Below are 6,373 nucleotides of genomic sequence, written 5' to 3'. Positions count from 1 at the left end.
GTGGTGGATTGAGGAATGATCATGTTAACTTGCGATTCTACTTGTGAGATTGGTTGCGCATAATCTGTTCTGCTTTTGATGCATCATATTCTCTCTATTTATAATGTGTGTCGGGCACTATATCCCAAGAGTATGGCGAGTACTATGTCCCAAGAGTGTGCGAGCACTTTACCCCTGGAAGTGTGTCGGGTACTATCCTGTGAGTGTGACGGGCACTTTATCCAAAGAGTGTGGCGGACACTATATCCCAAGAGTGTGGAAACACTTTAACCCAGAAAATGCAGCGGGTACTATATCCTAAGCGTGTGGCAGGCACTATATTCCAAGAGTGTAGATGCATGTCAGAGAGACGATATCCGGGTTAGCTACTGGGTGTGTCGGGTTGGAAAAATAATCGACACGTGAGCTCATGGCCAGTAGGATAAGCATGCATCATGTGCATTTGTATGAATTGTTTGAGTATGCATTTGTTTTAGCTTGCCTAATAGCTTATTTGTGATTAACTGCTATTTGATATGTTTGCTGTAACTGCTATCTATACGTGTGCTTTTCTTGTCTGTTTTGCCTGTGCTTGTTTTTGAGAGATCCCTCAGTGGTGGAGGAGTGTTGAGGGTTGTTTCTCTTGGAGTTTGGGAGGTTTGAAGAAGATTAACAATAAAGAGATGGATTAATACTAGAATTCCTTGGATAGATTACCAAAATTTCTTGTTTAGTATAATCTTTAAGTTTGATTTGGGTATTTGGAGTTTTGGAATGCCTCTGGCATTTTGGGACATTATTTATTATCTATGCGAGAACCTTTACCATACTAAGAACCCTCAGTTCTCATTCCATACATATATTGTTGTTTTCAGATGCAAAACGCGAGGCACCTCGCTGAGCATGCTGGAGGCTCCGCTGAAGCGAAGATCTACCTTGGGGGTTTGTGTTTGTGCTGTATATATGTATATATGAATATAGGTTCTCCACATTGTATATATTTGTATTTCATCCCTCCTAGAGGTTGACTTGGAGAAACAAGTTATATATATATACACATATATATATACACATACTCTGGCCGGCCTTTGCTTCGCAGGTCGAGTCTAGAGTTTGTTATTTGTATCTTTTGCAATTCTGGTTTTAATATATTATCCTTTCCATTCGATCTTATATATTCTCCTATGTATACCCAAATGAGTGTGATGCAATAGAACTCATTACCTGCACTAGGGATAGACATGCATCATACTTATTTGTGCATATTTGTTTGTGAGTGTGTTTCTTGTGATTGTGGGTGTGCTATATGATTGCTTGATTTCTGTGTCCTTTATTTGTTAAGTCTAAATGTATTCTATTTCCCGTTGCTGTTAGCTATGGTATTCAAATGAGTATAGCTATACACCCCGATCCTACTAAGAACTCTCCAATTCTTACCCTCTATTTCCATCCCTTTCAGCTACAGGTGCGAAGATTTAGTCCAGAGCTACATGAGCATAGAAGATTATATTGACGAGTTGAGTTGTTAGAATTTATTTTTCCCTCGTCATTTGTTATTTTGGTTTTTTTAGAGGGGTATGACTTGTAATTGAGGTTCTTTGAATAAGTCTATGTATATAAAGCTATGTGAATATATATACTTCTGTGATTAAGTGATTTAAAATAAAGTCTCCTCTTATTTTCTTAATTAAAGTTTCGGTTTGTATTTGAAAAGGCTCAATATTAAATAAAGATAGTATAATGAGGCGCTAAAAGTTAGGGTGTTACATTATGGTATCAGAGCAGTTCGTTCCTATTAAAGCCTTGGGAATGGATTGACTATGCTTCGCTGCATACACTGAGTGTCTATCGTGCAGTAAGACTTGTTCTACTTACAAGAATTTGAGTTCCAGATGCATGATTGTCTATTGATTAATGCTATTAGTCGACCACTGCATCTCTCATGGTATTAGGTCTGGCCAACTTAATACTAATGATTCATGTATATAGAAACACTAATGGATTATCATAGATGAAATAGAAGCAATAGGTTATGCGAATCATGAGGTTTGGGAATGTTAGAAGTTGCGTTCTAAGGGTTGGATTCGTCTCAACGTATACTCTTTATTCGTGCTATGTGACTTGGTGTCATCTTTTTTTTCACTATTTATTCATTTATGTTTCATCTTTTTTGTCCCTTGTTTCAATTCTTTTCGAAACCAGATCTGATTATCCATCTCTATCATTATTTGTACACTTCTTCATAAATTCTTTACTCTTCAATCTGATATTGAATTTGTTTTGACACAATGCATAATTCTCAAAATCTTCCTTTGTTTTGTATTCCTTTGATTAAGCTTGAGCTTGTTTATGTGATGAGCAATTTCTGGATGTGACAAGTAATACGTTAGTTCGTACGAAAGTCGCAATCAGCCTTGGTGCATGGCAACAACTCAACCCTCACTCCAGAACCTTTCCTAACTATCTTCGACACATCAATCTCACTGACACTACCCTCTTCAACAGACAGTGAATGTCGAATCCTCACGTCCCCACTTACCCAGTTGTAAGAACCGTCATCTTCATCCTTATATTTTTCCTTCCCTTTCTTCTCACCCATGGATTTTTGAGAAAAGCAAAAATAGACAAGAACAAGAAAAGGCAAGTAGAAAACTAACCTCTTTTACTCATGGTTTTTTCACTTCTCAAACCTTTCAAACAAAACAACCATTACCTTTATGAATTGATGAATCCGTATTTGATGATGATTTTTGGTTAGAATTGAACAGATTTCATCACATAAACTTGCATTTATTTCCTTGAATAGCATACTTCTGAACTTTCCTCCCAAATTGTGCTTGATTATGAAAACATGTTCTTTTGTGCCCAATTTGATATATTTTATTCCATTTTCCTTCCATGCAAAGTGAAGAAAACATGAAGAATCAAAGGAGATGAGTTCAGAGACGTGTGCGTGCGCACAGCCTCTCGTGCGTATGCACAGGAGCCCAAGCAGAGCGCGTGGATCATTTCGAGCACGTCGTGTGTCCAGGAAATCATCGTCTAGTGTGCGTGCGCACAGGTACTTGTGCGTACGCACATGATGGGATTTTCGCAAGGTGTGCAGACGCACACGCCTGTGCGTCCGCACAGGTGTCCGCGCATGACTTCATTAAGAAAGCACATGACTCGTGATTTGAGGGTTTTGGAGGCCCATTTCTGAATTCTCTTAACTCATATTGGAGGGGGAATGAAGGACATAACATAGCATATCATTAGTATAGTTTAGGAGTAGGAGTAGAGTTTTAGTTTTCTCTAAGATTTTCATCATCTCTACTAGGGTTTCTATTAGGGTTTTACATTCAAAGTGCCATTTCCATTTTTTATCTTGGATTTTGCTAATCTCATTGTAAGTATTCTCTTGTTATTACTCTTTATAGTTACATTGTCATAACTCTTTCTTCTATTTCAAGTTATAGTTCAATTTCACTTCTCCCTTGCAATTTCATTTTCTTGTTGATGAAGTTGGTATTTGATGTTTGTTCTATGCTTTCTTATGTTATTCTTATTGATTGAGATCAATTGTTGCTTTTAATTTCAAGTGTTTTCTTATTTCTCTCATGTTTAATCTTTTTGTCCACCAAGTGTTTGACAAAATGTCAAACATGCTTTTAGGCTAAATTTTTGTCTCTTGGCTTGGGTAAAGTGAGCCATTGGGTTCCTAGGGTTGGAATGTCCAACATTTAGTGTTAATTCTTGGATTGTTAATTGTTCTTGTTCCCACTAATGCTAATTTGTTGCTAAGGCAATTAGCAAGCAATTTAGGATTTGTGGGTTAAGAACACTTATGTTCATTTAACTTACCTTCCGATGTGAGGGTTGATCAAGTGAGACTAATACATCATAATTGTCATAGTTGTGGTTCCAACAAGGAAAGGATCCTTAGCTCACTCCAAGCCAATACCCCTTTTTTATGATTTCAATCTTTCATACATTGCTATGTTAATCTCTTTTATACTTTACTTGTTTATATTACATAGTCGATTCTTTAATTTCTTTATTAGTTCAATTGTTACAATTTTGCATGTTCTTTTATTGCTTTATATGTTCATTTTTTCATTGACAACCCCTTGATTATTACAACCAGAATTTGCACACTCGTTGCCCTCAAGTGATTCCTTGGGAGACGACCCGGGAGTCAAATACTCTTGGTTTTAAATTAGTTTTGAGTTGTGACACATCCTGTGAATTTCCAATTTGATCGGCGACCGATTGTTTGGTTTGGTCTATGCTTGCAACGTGAATCCTCTTTTAGTGTGAAAAATTCAAACCAAAGCAATTGGCAATATCATCAATTCGCCCCATCATGAATCCCTTCAGGATTCCAAAAATAAACACTATACTTAATGAAACCCCTTCAATTCCATTAAACCCCCAACCATTACTTCTATTGGCAATTAATGATTCATATTGCATTGATAAAAGCAACGAAACAATTAATTAAAAGACTATTATACTTCTCCATACACGTTCACATCAATCACCTATAAATTTTCAAATGATTTTATTTTATTTTAATAAAGTCAATTGATCTGGGAGCTCCATATCTATAATTCACACCGACGAGTTATAACTTAAAAAGCTCAACCTGCTTTATCAAAATATCACTAGGCCAAGCTTGGAGCTATGATGTGGTCGTTATAACTCGGTTACATGATATAACTCATCCATAAAGGTTATAGATTAGTTGCCAATGACAGATATCAAGGCAGATATCAAAATGGTCAAATGCGCTATTACTCCCCATTTAATGGAAAAATTACTCGGAGACTCAAACATTATCTTCCATTTCAAATATAGAAGAAAGGGTAAGAATGTTATTCAGATTAATGCAATTTACAAAGCCTATTATTCACTTACTGACTTGAGCGTTGTAGTGCCTTTTGTAGGTACCCACCCCCTTGTTCTCTCATTGTCAACGTATAACTCATCCCAACGGAAAGCTTACAGACACTCATCGGCGGACGAGCTATACAACGGCCAACCTCCACAAGAACAACCATTATATTTTTAACTCCGCCTCTCTGAGAAAAGGATATATATGGAAAGCACGATATATTATTTTAGTTTTTCACCGTTTCCTCTAATTTTATCGAATTAATCTATTGTGAATTAAAATTTCATTTAAAAAATAGGAATAATTTAACGATAAAGAATTTAATTAAAATACATGAGACGTTAATTATTTCAAATTTTATTGTTGCTAAGAATATATCAAAAAACTTTGAAAGAAATTCATTTTCTTTTAAACATAATTAAAATTCATGTTCTACTTACAAACTTATAGTAGTAATATATTTACACCATTATAATTTTTTTCATTGTATCTTTTAATTTGACAAGACAATTGAAGACTAATTTATCACAAATTGAGACTCTATTAAAAGTTTATTGCTGACCAATGAATTGCTGTATGCAAAAAGTTAGGTTCAAATTCTCGACAACTTACTTAAGTAGACAAGTGAACTGAAGGCTAATGGGAGAAGGAAGAGAAATAAAATAACATCATTTAAAAATGAGGAAGGAGATTGGGTGGATGATGTCGACATTGTTTAAGTTTGGGGTGTTAATTTTTTCAAGAATCTCATTGTTCTAATTTGAGTTATAGCTCTTTTTCTATTTCCAATCTTTTTTTTCAGGTTACAAGAATTTGCTTATGAAGCCTTAAACAAGGAAGTGTCAAATGATGAAATTAAAGATGGTGTTTTCTCAATGGGAAGTTGGAAGACCCCCGATAATGATGGCCTTCCGATCAAATTTTATCAACAAGCTTGGGATGTGGTAGCGCCATCACTTACAACTTAGGTGAGGGGAGTTTTTAGACAACCTGAGACTATTATGGATGTTAACAAAACGTTAATAGTCATTATCCCAAAAATTACTTTACCGGAAAATTTTGGGCATTTTAGGCCTATTAGCCTTTGTAATGTTTTCTATAAATTTATAACTAAAATTATTGCTTCTAGATTGAAAATATTTATGCCTACTTTAATTTCTAACACTCAATCTAGTTTTGTGCCTGGCAGGGTCAGCTCAGATAATATTTCAGTTGCCCAAGAGGTTGTGCATACCATGAGGAACAAAAGGCAAGGGAAGGGTCTTATGGCGATCAAAATAGACCTGGAAAAGGCCTATGATAGAATCAATTGGGCCTTTGTGATAGATACTCTCAGAGATGTAAGGATACCAGAAAACATTATAAGAGTTGTCAGCTTTTGTATCTCGAAACCTTCCATGAACCTCCTTTGTGAATGGCTCTCCATCAGAATCTTTCAGTCCCCTCTCCACGTATCTTTTTGTTCTTTGTATTGAGCATTTATCATAGTTAATAAATAATTTAGTTCATAACAAGGAA

Source organism: Arachis hypogaea, chromosome 1, assembly GCF_003086295.3.
Source record: "Arachis hypogaea cultivar Tifrunner chromosome 1, arahy.Tifrunner.gnm2.J5K5, whole genome shotgun sequence".
Taxonomy (NCBI): Eukaryota; Viridiplantae; Streptophyta; class Magnoliopsida; order Fabales; family Fabaceae; genus Arachis; species Arachis hypogaea.
This window is presented reverse-complemented; position numbering follows the sequence as displayed.